The sequence below is a fragment of the Pleurodeles waltl genome, chromosome 5 (assembly GCF_031143425.1).
Source record: "Pleurodeles waltl isolate 20211129_DDA chromosome 5, aPleWal1.hap1.20221129, whole genome shotgun sequence".
NCBI lineage: Eukaryota > Metazoa > Chordata > Amphibia > Caudata > Salamandridae > Pleurodeles > Pleurodeles waltl.
In genome coordinates this window covers 892,693,441-892,707,211 of record NC_090444.1, presented here as the reverse complement: position 1 = coordinate 892,707,211, position 13,771 = coordinate 892,693,441, and the positions used below count along the sequence as shown (strand labels likewise).

Sequence of the window (13,771 nt, the reverse complement as noted above, 5' to 3'; positions counted from 1 at the left end):
AGGAGATTTTGGCCCTCATGTGTAGTGAGTGGTTTTCCTCTTATTTATCATATTAGCAGGAGAAAGGTGGTACTACATCATCAAGGGACGCGGTAATACTGAACTGCATTGCAAAGCTTGCCTTAACTTCATATCCTTACACACACAACAAGCATTGGTAACGCCAATAGGTCTTGTCTTTGGGACTCAGTGGCTTTGCCAATGGTTATTGGCCAGGCTATACAGCCTCCCCGATGTGTGCAGCATGGCTAAATAAAACAAATGAATTCTGTGATGTGGAAGCTTTTTTTTCATTTTGTTTGCCGATCTGAGTTGGATTGGCAAATAAAAAAAAATGCACGAGCACGTGTTTTTTCGTTTTTTAAGTGCAGCAGGGAAGAGCAGCACCGAGGTCATGGATGTAGGTGAACAATACAGAGGGCATGGATGGAAGATGTAACATGGCAAGGACAGAAGCAACATAGAGGGCGAGAAGCAATGGGCAAGAAAGGAGGGCATCGGTAGGGAAGAGAAGAAACAGAGCAATGTGGTGTGGGTGAGGGTAACACACATGGGTAGTACAAGAGGGCAAGCACAACCGAGTGGGGGAGAAGCAATGGGAGACACAGAGCAACACGAAGTGCAGCAGGGATGAAGTACATGAGGGAGATAAGTGGAACACACATGCACATTCATGGAGTGCTTAACGCCAAAGGAAAAAAGAAGTGCTTGAAAAGCAAGCAGTGAAAGCAGAGAAACCAGCCAACCTCAAGAGATGGCAAAGACACAATGCTTCATGGGTAGGACAAACAGAAGATTGCCAAGCTGGAACAAAATGAGAAGTGAGCAAATGAGAGTGGCAGAAAAGCAAAGAGCGGGCTCCAAGCCCCTGTATGTTCCTGGTAAGCCCACAAAATGTCACACAACAGACAGCACACGTGCTGTTTAGTTAACTCTATCTAAAAAGCATGCAAAAACTCTGTCTCATCATGTATTTATCCCCAAAAGTTATGGTCATATAATAAATAGCAGTTGTAATAACAGTTACCAGAATCATGGCATTACCACTTTCATGTCAATCTTCTTAAAACAAGGGTGTAAAAAAGGCTCGATGTTATTCCATCAGCTTAAATAATGCACTCCACTGAGGTGTGCTCAAATGCACTGATACAATTTTCTCTACAGTACCCAACTAGAACTGAGGAAGAGGGAGTAGACTTTCATCTCCAACCCACATCTAGAAAATATAATATTTCTGGAATAGTTTCTATTATTTGTTCCGCTGACTAGAATCCGGTAAATGTTCTAGATTGGGTCTTGCGAATCAAAGGGTGCGTTCTACTTGTACAAGTTTCTTATTTTCAGCAAAAATTAAATTTGATTTTAATGTCTATGCATGCATCACAGGAAACACCTAAAAAACGAAAGATTGAGCATTTTACATTGAAAATACAACGTTTGATAGTACTTTACACAGCACGTATGTTTTATGCTCCAAAGTTGCCCATTATAATGTACCAAGGCACGTTTAGATGAGTGGGTTAGTACAGTGTAGCTGGGCAATCTATGGTAGGCTACAGTAATTTACTGGTGAGTTTCGACAGAGTGTATAGTAGCCTCCAGAGAGGTATTATGGTGCTTAGCTGATTTACACCAGACAAGTAGTGCTCGACAGCTCTAAATACTCGAAGACAGAAATTCACAATGCTTGTTTCTGCCCACAAAACACATTTACTTACTGCTTTTCAAAATAACGTAAGTGGACATGTACCAAAACAAGATTTGTTTGGAGGGGTACCTGAACTATATAGGCAGCTCCACATGAAATTCAGACAATTATTTTATGGGAGTCACAATATCTTTTATGGAACTATTGCAGACAGACAAACAGTTACAAGGTGCTACCATAGATGATTCCCATGTGTTTGCTTGATGGCCACAGTAGGAATCGATAATGATGCACAAAGGTGTATGGGTGGGCAGTCCTATTGTACAGCTCCGTACTAATTAAGAGCTGCAAAGAACGTTGGCCCTATACACCAATAAAAAGGTACAATTGTTTGTAATTTACCAACAAAATGATTAGTATGCCTTGAAAAACTTTTCCCCGTTGGGAAAGTGCTTCCTCTTTACACCTAGCAAATGATCTGTTCCCCTTCCCATCCTAAATGTTTCTATCTTTGCTATCTCCAATCATTTCCAGGGTGGAAAGGGGTCGGCTCAGATACTGGGAATGCCCATAAACGTACACATGTTTGTGGGCATTCCAAACCTTTCAATACATATTACCTCGTGGGACTCCCCCTTCCCATACACTGCATGGGACTGGAGACTGCAGATTTTTCCATAGTCATTGGGGGGGGGGATATTTACAGGCATAACTACAATTATGCACACCAGGAATCCATTTGGGAATTCTTCGAAGGCTGAAATGAGGTATGGCCGAAAATACCTTTGTGAATAGAGCATGGGGCATCCTGGTGATAGTATTAGTGATTATGAGGAACAGAGACACACTTTCCCAATCACTTTACAGGTCAAATGGAGCGGAAGATATTGTTCAAACAAAGCAGCATAAACAAAAATAGTGGGTAGCAACAGGTAATTTACATTAATGCGAAGAAAAGCCGCACACGTAAAGGTAGGCTTGATTCACTACTTTTCCATTAACCTGGCCAATTAGATCCGTGAGTTATCGCTAAAATGCGAGCAACTTGCATACATTTTAGAGTTAACTCAGACTAATATGTGAGAGTCGATTGCACTCGCTCACCGTCACGTTGTAGCTGGTTGTTACTGCAGGTGCTAATATAAGTGCAAATAGTGGCAGCATGAAAAAAACAGGTGCAAACACCATCTGTGAAAAATAGTCCTCATTTATTTTTCAGTGTATATAGGATGCAAATTCCAACCACATTAGGATGTCAATGTGATTTGCATCCGGATGTATGTGTGCCAGCTATATGCGAATTTGTCTAAACAGGCATATGAGTCCTTACAGAAGTAGGTCATTGGGGAGAATTATGCCATGCTGAAGGCAAACACATGTATTCCTCTAGTGGCTGCCTGACTGAGCCATTTGCATCTCTGTACTCAGTCACGTCTCAAGAAAATTAAGCAGTTATAGCAACGTCTTGACTTGCAAAATGTTTTATGGTGTGAAAAGTCACTTTATGCATTGGAGGGTGAAGTGCAAAATAGGGTTTCTCCTACAAATGCAGGAGGGGAGGAAGGTAAGAGAAATAAATGTGGTAAAAGCACAAGCACAACAAGAAGGAGGAAGGTAGGTGCCACAAAACACTCATGATATTTTTATGGAAAACGGAAAAACATAAAGCAGGACTAGAGTAGGAATGGTACAAGCAGATTTGTGCAACACTGTAGATGATGTTAGAAACTGGGTCTTTAGTTGGCAGACCACAATCCTAGTAAACGTAAGTCCCAACACAACCTACATTTTCCTGTGCTCACCCTCCATTAGTTCGCCAAAGAGCAGGCAGGCTTAACTTAGAAGGCAATGTGTAAAGTATTTGTGCAATAATTTATACAGCAACACAGTGAAAACAACACAAAAAGTACTCCAAACCAGTTTAGAAAAATAGATAATATTTATCTGAATAAAACAAGACCAAAATGACAGAAATCCAATATGCACAAGTCAAGATGTATTTAGACATTTAAGTAAGTCTTAATCCATAGGAATCAATGGATGTGTCTCTTTAGCACAAAATACACAGAATGTGTCAAACTGAAGAGATGTGCTTGTTCCGTCCTGCGCTGGGAAGGTGAGGCGCCAAAAAGCAAAGCAATCGGTCAATTTTTCCAGAGCGGTGGAGGTGATGCATCAATTCTTTCCTCACAGGAAAGGCAATGCGTTGAATTCCGGGCACGCAGCCTTGGTTCCCTACTGTGTTGCGGGTTTGATGACAAACTGACGCCCAAGGACAATGCGTGGAAAATACCCACATGCTGCGATGATAGAAACATGGTGAAACAGGCGCTGTGTCGTTTCTACAAGTGCTGTGTCGATTCTGCAGGCGCTGCGTCAATTTTTAAGTCGCGGGACAGGAGTTGCTTCGATTTTTCAGATGCAATGCATTGATGCATGGATTTTCTCCTTTAGGCTTGTCAGGAGGCAAGCTGACAAGCCCTTGGAGATCCCTTGTGGTGGGAAGGCAAAGTCCTGCCAGCAGTCAAGGAACAGCAGGCAGCATGAGAACAGTCCTTCCATAAAAGTAGTCCAGATGAGTCCTCTGGGCAGCACTGCAGTCCTTCTGACAGAGTCCATTTTTTTGCTCAGAAGTGTCTGATTTTAGGGGGGTTACAGACTCAGTGTATATACCCAAATATGTCTTAGAAGTGGAGGAGATTTCAAAGTATGGTTGTGAAGTGCACCAGTTCTCCTTTCAACCAAGTCCTGTCTGCAGGAGATCTTTGGGAAGTAATCAGTTCTTTGTGTGGGGTCAGACCACTAGCCTTTGAAGTGTAAGTTGGAGCCCCTCCACTCTTCCTGCCCAGGAAGGCCCAGCAGTATGCAGATGAATGCAGAAGCAGCAGAGTTTCCTGTGTTTATGGCCGTCTGGGTGGAATGCACAAGGGAAGATGTCAACCAGCACAGACCAGATGTGGATTGGAGACAGGCTATACGACACAGAGAGCAGTAAGTGCAGAGAAGAACAAGTTACTTACCTTCGGTAACACTTTTTCTGGTGGATACAGTAGCTACCTGTGGATTCCTCACCTTATGAATTCTCTCAATGCACCAGCATTAGATGGAAAATTTTCTTCCCAGCTCTCTACGTCGACGAGGACATCACAATTGCACAGCTCTGCACGCGACTCCGTCTGACGTCACCGTGGCAATAAGAGGTCCTCGCCGGCGTACTGACGTCAGTTTCACCCTGTTTCACATGCTTTTGAGGCGAACAGGCGTTACCGAAGGTAAATAACTTGTTCTTCTGATGGATACAACTACCGGTGGATTCTTCACCTTATGAATAGAGTCCCAAAGCAGTACCGCAGTCGGAGGTAGGTGCCTGACTAGTCACACCAAGAAATCCTGCAACACGGAACATGCAAAATGCCCATGCCTCTTGACTTCCGAATCCAAGCAGCAGTGCTTTGCAAACGTATGGAGGGAAGCTCAGGTTGCCGTTTTACAAATATCTACCATTGGAACGCCCCCAGCCAAAGCTGAAGTGGCAGCCTTAGCCCTGGTAGAATGAGCTCCAATACCTTCAGGAGGAACCTTCTTTGCTAATGAATAACAATCTTAATGCAAAGAATGGCCTAATTGGATATGGTTCTTTTATGGACAGCTCTGCCTTTCATCTTGCCCACATATCCCACGAAGAGTTGGTCATCCAACCGAAAGTCCTTTGTTCTCTCAATATAGAAACTGAGAGCCCTTTTGGGGTCTAAGAGATGGAGTCTTTCTTCCTCTTTTGAAGGATAAGGAGTCGGGAAGAAAAATGAGAGGGTAATAGACTGCCCCATATGGAAAGGATTGACAACTTTAGGAAGGAAAGCTGCCCTGGTTTTCAGCACCACTTTGTCGACATACAATGATGTAAAGGGAGGCTTGACACTAAGAGCCTGAAGCTCACTCACACGCCTAGCAGACGTAATAGCTATGAGGAAAACTGTTTAAAGAGCAATAATCTTAAAGAACAAGAATGGATAGGTTCAAACGGTGAACCCAAAAAGTCAAAACCAGATATAAATCCCACTGAGGCATAGGAAACGGAGTGGGAGGACATTTATTTGTTAGACCTTTCAAGAGCCTAACAAGGTGATTTGAACAAGGAAGGTTGATTTGGAAGGCAAAGAAAGGCTGACAGCGCCAACAAATAGCCTTTGACAGTCGCAACTGCACAACCCTTCTGCACTGAAGTTAAAGCAAACAACAGAACATCAGACAGATGGGCTCTCAAAGGATCAATTTGTTTCTCTCCACAGCAAGCCACAAATTTTGCCCACCTGCCGGCATAAACAGTCTTAGTGGAGTGTCGCCTGGCCGATAAAATAACATCCGCTACTTCTGGCGGGAGAGAGAAAGAACTCAGATTGCCCTGTTCAATCTCCAGGCATGTAGGTGCAGGCTCTGGAGGTGGGGGTGTAGAACCTGCCCCTGCAACTGCGAGAGGAGATCTGCCCTGAGAGGGAGACGGAGCAGAGGGCACAGTGAGAGTTGGAGAAGGTCCGTGTACCACACCCTTCTCCGCCAATCCGGAGCTATTAAAATGACCTGGCGAATCTTCCTCAGAACCCAAGGAATCAAGGGTATGGGGGAAACGCGTAAAATAACTGGTCACACCAAGACATCTGAAACGCGTCCCCCAAAGCTCCTTGCACCGGATACTGGAGGCTGCAGAACCACGGGCAGTGCGGGTTCTCCCGAGTGGCAAATAGGTCTATCTGCGGAAAAACCCACACCCGAAAGATGTGAAGGACCAGGTCCGGATGGAGACGCCACTCGTGATCGGCCGAGAAATGCCGAATGAGACTGTCCGCACGTACGTTAAGAACTCCGGCCAGATGATTTGCTACCAAGCAAATCCGATGGTCCTGAGCCCAGGACAAGAGCTGCAGAGCCTCTCTGCAGAGAAGGTACAACCCTACTCCTCCCTGCTTGTTGATGTACCACATCGCGGTAGTGTTGTCTATCAAGACTTGAACTGACTGACCGCGAAGAGACAGGAGGAAGGCCTTGAGAGCCAGACATATTGCCTGCAATTCTAACAGATTAATATGAAAAGTCTGCTCCACTGGAGACCAAAGACCTTTGATCTCCAGGTCCCCCAGATGAGCTCCCCACCCTAAAGTGGAAGCATCTGTTATAACCGTGGCCACCGGAGGTGTTAGTGAAAACAGCCTTCCTTGGGAAAGGTTGCCGTCAACAGCCCACTATCGTAGATCCCCTGCAGCGTCTCTGGAGATCGTTATCAACTCCTCTAGATCCCCTTTGTGTTGAAACCACTGCTTGCGGAGGCACCACTGGAGAGCTCTCATGTGCCAACGTGCATGAGTGACCAGCAGAATGCAAGAAGCGAACAGACCGAGCATGCACAGGACCTTGAGACTGGAACAACCACTCCATTTTGAAACGCTGGAATCAACGCCTGAATGTCCTGAATCTGCTGAGGCGGAAGATAGGCCTGATTCAATGTTGTGTCCAGTACTGCCCCTATGAACAGGAGGCACTGAGAGGGCTCCTGGTGAGACTTGAGTACATTTACTGAAAAGCCCAGACTGAACAACAACTGAGTTGTCATTTTCAGGTGATGCAACACGAGCTCTGGAGACTTGGCTTTAATCAACCAATTTTCCAGGTAAGGGAATATCGATATTCCCTTCCTCCTGAGACTTGCTGCAACCACCGCCATCATCTTCGTGAAGTCTTGAGGTGCTGAAGTAAGACCAAAAGGAAGGACCGCAAACTGGTAGTGTAGCAACCCCACCACAAACCGGAGATACTTCCTGTGCGACTTGAGAATAGGGATATGAAAGTAAGCATCCTGCAAGATGACAGACACCATCCATTCCTCTTTATTCAGCGCCAGAAGCACCTATGCAAGAGTCAGCATCTTGAATTTCTCCTGCTTGAGGAACCAATTCAAAATCCTCAGATCCAGGATAGGTCTCAATCGACCATCCTTCTTGGGAATCAGGAAATATCTTGAATAACAACCCTGACCCCTTTCCTGCTCTGGAACCAACACCACTGCACCTTTTGATAACAGGATTTGAACCTCCTGATGCAACAACAGGAGATGGTCTTCTGAACAAAACGAAGAACGGGGCGGGATAGGAGGAGGAAACTCCTGAAAAGGAAAGACATATCCTTTCCTCACAATATTTAGAACCCAGGAGTCCGATGTTGCTAACTCCCACTCACAGAGAAAAAGAAGTAACCTTCCCCCTACAGGAGAAGTGTGACTCAAAATGGGTGGAAAACTAGGGCTGCTTCCCTTTTGGTGCTCACCCAGAGGAAGAGGATGATGCAGGGTGCTGCTGGGTGGTCCCTCTTGTCTGAACTCGCCCCCGCCCTCTAAAGGATCTATATGGGAGGCTGGCAGGCTGTTGGGTTGTGGACTGGGGTCTCCCACGATAAACGGCTCCATGCCCAAACCCCCTGAACCTCCGAAAGGACCTGAAAGGGGTAGTAGTGGAAGCCTGCAGACCCAAAGACTTCGCTGGGGCCCTACTGTCCTTGAACCGCTCTAAAGCAGAGTCAGCTTTGACATCAAACAGCTTTTCTCCATCAAAAGGCAGGTCCAATAGAGTGGTCTGGACATCTGTAGAAAAGCCAGAAGACCACAACCATGCATGCCTCCTGGTAGCGATTGAAGTACCTATCGCCCTGGCCACTGAGTCTGTAGTATCCAGACCAGACTGGATAATCTGCTTAGCCGCAGCTTGAGCATCTGACAGGAACTCACCGAACTGCCACTGCATCTCCTGCGGTAAGTCAGGAACTACAGCTTTAGCCACGTCCATCAGGGCGTGCACATATCTACCTAACACACAGGTAGCATTGACCGATTTCAGGGCCATACTGCAGAATGAAAAAGTCTCCTTGGCTGACTGCTCCATTCTCTTGGACTCTCTGTCAGAAGGAGTAACAGGGAAGGAGCCTGGTGCCAAACGAGCCAAACATGAGGCCAGGACCACTAAACTCTCGGAAGTCGGATGCTTTGATAAAAAATCCCAGGTCTCCCGGAGCCACCCTGTACCGTCTTGCAACAGATCTGTTCACAGCTGGCGATGACACAGGCTTCCTCCAAACCTCCAATATAGGCTCCGTAAGAGCATCATTAAATGGAAGCAAGGGTTCTGCTGAAGCCGAAGAAGGATGCAGGACCTCAGTCAAAATGTTCGTTTTAACCGCAGCAGCCGGCAACGGAAGGTCCAAGAAATTTTCCCTTCCTGAACACAGAATGGAAGGAGGCCGCTTCCTCTGTAAACTCTCCTGGAGATAAAAGATCCCACTCAGGGGAAGTGTCTAGCCCACTGGCTGAGTCTAGACCCTGATATTCCCCCAAGGGCTCAGCAATCTCTCCTTCTTCCAGCAGCTGTCTCTGGTACTCCTGTTCTTCTAAGAGCCTCAGTGCTCTCCTCCGCGACCTCAACATGGCCTCCAATCTCGGTGTCGACATAAAGTTAGCTGACGTTGACGATACCGGCTTCAGGACCGATAGACGAGGACCAAGAGAAGAAGGAGACACACTACAATCCAATCTGGACCCATCCGGCGCTGGAGCTGATCCCATCAGCGCAGAGGACACTTGACGTTCTGTCATCTGTGTCGACTGTGTATGAGGCGACGTCATCGACACCACAGGCCTATAAGGCAATGTCATCTGTGCGGTAGGCCTATGAGGCGATGTTATCTGTGCCGAACCGGCACCCTCAGCCAGATAAAAAGGCATGAACGGTGCTGACTTATATGGAGCCTGAGAGCCCAATGAGAATGCCAAGGGACCCGTGGGCCCAGCCGGTGCACCAGCAGGGGCCATAACATTAAACACATTGAACATGGCATTAAGAAATGCAGCCGGATCCGCTCCCAGAGCAGGGAAGGCAGGATACAGCTGATCTTCCTCTGGCACTTGCGCCGGCCGGGCATCAGAATCCTGCACCACAGGCGAAAAGAGAGGACTCTCTTGGGGTGCAAACACCTCGATGACCGATGGCACCGGAGAAGCCTGAGGGCTTTGAGGCAGTGGCGTCACAGTAGGACTAACCGCCCACGTTGCACGATGCCGTCTAGATGGAGACCTGGATTGTGAACGACCACTAGCCGAACTACGCCGAGAGTTGTGTAGGAGCCACTTCTTATGCTTTTTCGAAGAGTTATGTGAAGACGATCTCTGATAACTTCTGTGCCCTTTCTTCGCCTTAGCCAAAAAGAGTTTGGCTTCTGTCTCCTTCAGTGCCTTTGGATTCATCCTTTGGCAGGACACACCCTCCTCCACGTCATGCTCCGAACTTAGGCATCATAAGCAGTCATCGTGAGGGTCTGTGACCGACATACGATCCCCGCACTCCCGACAAAGTTTAAACCCTGACTTTCAAGGAGGAGAAACTTTAACCAGAGACAAAAAGGACACCATTGAAACAGTAGTTCCACGAGAGCTAGGAGAAAACCGTTACCGTCGAAGGCACGGAAAAAAGGGAACTGATGTCAGCATGCCAGCAAGGGCCTCTTATTGCCATGGTGACGTCAGACGGAATCACGTACGGAGCCATGCAATTGTGACGTCCTTGACGACGTGGAGAGCTGGGAATAAAATTTTCCGTCAAATACTGACGCATTGGGAGAATTCATAAGGTGAGGAATCCACAGGTAGTAGTATCCATCAGATACGCCTATTTCTAAAAGTGGCATTTCTAAAATAGTAATGTTAAATCCAACTTCAGCAGTAAGCAGGATTACTCACTGACATTCCAACCATACGAAACATGACATTGCCACTCGTTTCAGAACTGAAATTACGGCTTAAAAGTATATAAGGGAATTTCCAATGCTCGTATTTGAGAGGAGCAGGCTTCACAATAGTGAAAAACGATGTTGGGAGTTTTTCACTACCAGGACATATAAGTACAAGTAAATGTCCTGCCTTTTATTTACAAAGCACCCTGCCCTATGGTTTACCTAGGGCCTTCTTTAGGGGTGACCTATATGTCATAAAGGGGGAGTTTAAGGCTTGGCAAGTAGTTTTAAATGCCAAGTCGAAGTGGAAGTGAAACTGCACACACATGCCTTGCAATGGCAGGACTGAGACATGGTTAAGGGTCTACTTCTGTGGGTGGCACAATCGGTGCTGCAGGCCCAATAGTAGCATTTAATTTACAAGCCCTGGGCACATATAGTGCATTTTAATAAGGGCTCTTCAGTAAATTAAATATGCCAATTGGGTAAGAACCAGTGTTACCATGTTTAGGGGAGAGAGCACAATCACTTTAGCACTGGTCAGCAGTGGTAAAGTGTGCAGAGTCCTAAAACCAGCAAACACAAGAGTAGAAAAATGGAGGAAGAGAAGAAGGCAAACAGCTGAGAAAGATCATCCTTACGTTGTCAGGTCTAACACTGCACCATAGAAGTGAAGGGATCCCTGTTTTGCCAATGATGTGCCGGCATGTACTACTTCTTTTTTGGGGTATTTACAGATTTCAAAGCTGTAAACTAGAGTCAGAAAAGTATATAATGGAGGGGGAAATAAGTGAGACATTTACTTGTAATATTAAGAGAGATGTAAGATGCATGTGAAACTATTATACCTTTTTATGTTGATAGTGTTTACAACCCTTTTGTAAACAAACAATTACCATGTATTAGTTCATGTTCACTTTTATTTTATTTAAATACATTTGGTCCAAAAAAGTTTGGACCATTTAGAATTACAAAAATCATATAAAATCCGTTTGAATCGCGATAGCTCATCATAATTCATAATAACAATCCTTCAGAATACTGTGAAAATCTAGTAATCAACTAACATGTAAAATATTTCAGTAAAATCCTTACAGCTAAGATTTAAAATCAAACTTAAAATACGGCAAATTGCAAGTTTTGACATAAAAAGCGTCTCTGAGAGCTTGTGCAATCTCAATTTGCTCCTGCAAAGGGCCACAGATTCTTACTAAAATACAGGAAAAAAGTGTCACATATGAAGTAATAGTTTCAAAATAATGACAGGGTATATGACACGTTTTAAAAATACGAAGAGAAACGAAGGAATATAAATCTTGTTAAAATCTCCCTCTGTAAATAAACAAGGGCACAGCCTAGAGCTCTAAGGGCCCTTCACAGAAATATGCTTGCGACGGATGCACCAGTGTAGATGTTTCATATTTGCATATTCTGATGGCATTGGCTCTGTCCAACAATAATAGGTTTTTGCAGAGGGGGATAATCCACTTTCCTCTAGGACTCTTATATAGAGGACAGAAGAACAGAATATGCTCAGTCGTTTCTTTATAATGAAGGCAAGATATACATCTGTCAGTTGAGGGGTCTCTGGATGACCAATGAGCCGTATAATTATTAATAGGCAGGGAACCATATCTGAGCTGTAGATAGAGGGCACGAGCATAAGGTGACATAGGGAGGTTCATAAAAGTCTCGGGCCAGGGTTCGTGTTTGAATTGGAGGAATTCTGTTGTTAACCTGCCCAGCCTGTTTTGGCGCAGTAGATCTTCATTGACTTTTTCCCAGTATCTTCTTTTGACAAGTTGTTTCGCATTATTGGGAATCAAATCCGGGTGTTCCCAGTAATGGGAGAGACCTATTTTAACCCAGGCAGATTTCATCTCCTGCAATCATTGGATTTTGATTGGGCCCTGAGGAGTGGCTATGAGTTCCCTCACCGCCGCCCTGTATGGTTCGAGTTCGGCAGTTTTCCAGAGTTGGATCCAATAGGAAAGCGATCTAAGGGCCGCTATGGTTTTGATGCTGTTTAATCCTAAATCGAGCCTGAGAGGAATCATTGGGGTACCTACCCCTAACCGAGAGACCTGTCTGAGGAAGTTGTTTTCTTTTGTTTGTAAAATGTCCAATCTTCTATGTAATCCCCAGAGTTCCGCTCCATACAGGGCCGCCGCACGGATTTGGGCGTTATAGATCTCGGCAATTGTGATCAAAGGGGAACTTGGTGCCTTTCTGGACATACATACTAGGGTCCCACCTCTTTGGCTTAAGATAAGTGCCCCTTTATCAATGGCTGCCTCCCATTTTCCTGTGGTCGATAATCTAATTCCCAAATAGTCAAACTCTTCCACTTTCTCAAGCGGGACTGAATTCATTTCAATTCTGGCACGTGGTCGTTTTCTTGGAGTGCTGTATATCATAAGCTTCGTCTTTTTAACATTAACGTCGAGCCCAAAATCCTTACAGAAAACACAAAATTGGTTAACCAAACTTTGGATCCCCATGGGTGATTTGGCTAGCAAGATTGTATCGTCCGCATACAATAAACAGGGGATTTTTACCCCAGCCAATTTGGGCGAGTCATTTGTGCAATCCTCCAAATAACGGATAGTTGTTAATATAAAGCAAAAAAAGAGTAGGAGCCAGAACGCACCCCTGCTGGACACCTCTGTTGATAGCCACAGGATCTGTCAGCTCACCCTTCTTGCCACATCTAATTAAAGAATAGGTGTTGTCATGAAGTCGGGTGATAAGGTTCAAAAGACCTGAAGGGACCCCCATATTAGAGAGTGTCGACCATAGCATGTTCCTGGGGATCAGATCAAACGGAGCTCTCAGGTCTATGAAGACCACATACAGATTCTCCCCCCTCCCCCCCCCCCCAAAATCCACATTCTTCCATTTAATTGCCAGGAATCTCAAGACTTGATCAATGGTGCTCACAGCAGGTCTAAACCCTGCTTGTAGATTAGATAAGGCATTAGATTCCAAGATCCATTCTTCGAGGTGGCACAGAAGATGTTTAGCATACATTTTTTGAAAATTGTCCAGGAGACTGATCGGGCGATAGTTAGCTGGAATATTGGGGCTACCTTTTTTGAAGATGGGAACTATCTCAGCCCCTTTCCATGAGTAAGGGATAGGGGCTCCTGCTGCAATTGCATTGCAGATTCGATTTAGATAAGGAGCCCATATATCAGGTCTTGTCTTGTATAAGTCGCCCGGAATCTTGTCAGGACCTGGAGCCTTTCCCCAATTTAATGAATCTATAGCGGCGCTTGTTTCCGCTAAGGTGAATATGATTGGGGTAGCATCTTGGATTATTGGGACGTCAAGAGGCCTGAAAGATGCCTCAGGTGG

The 13,771-nt window shown here is 45.4% G+C and overlaps 1 protein-coding gene across 1 annotated transcript in view; it reads right to left on the bottom strand.

The window, feature by feature from the left end:
- PGBD5 (piggyBac transposable element derived 5) overlaps nt 1–13,771 on the bottom strand; it is a 622,550-nt gene that overhangs the window by 231,807 nt on the left and 376,972 nt on the right. The window lies entirely within an intron of this gene.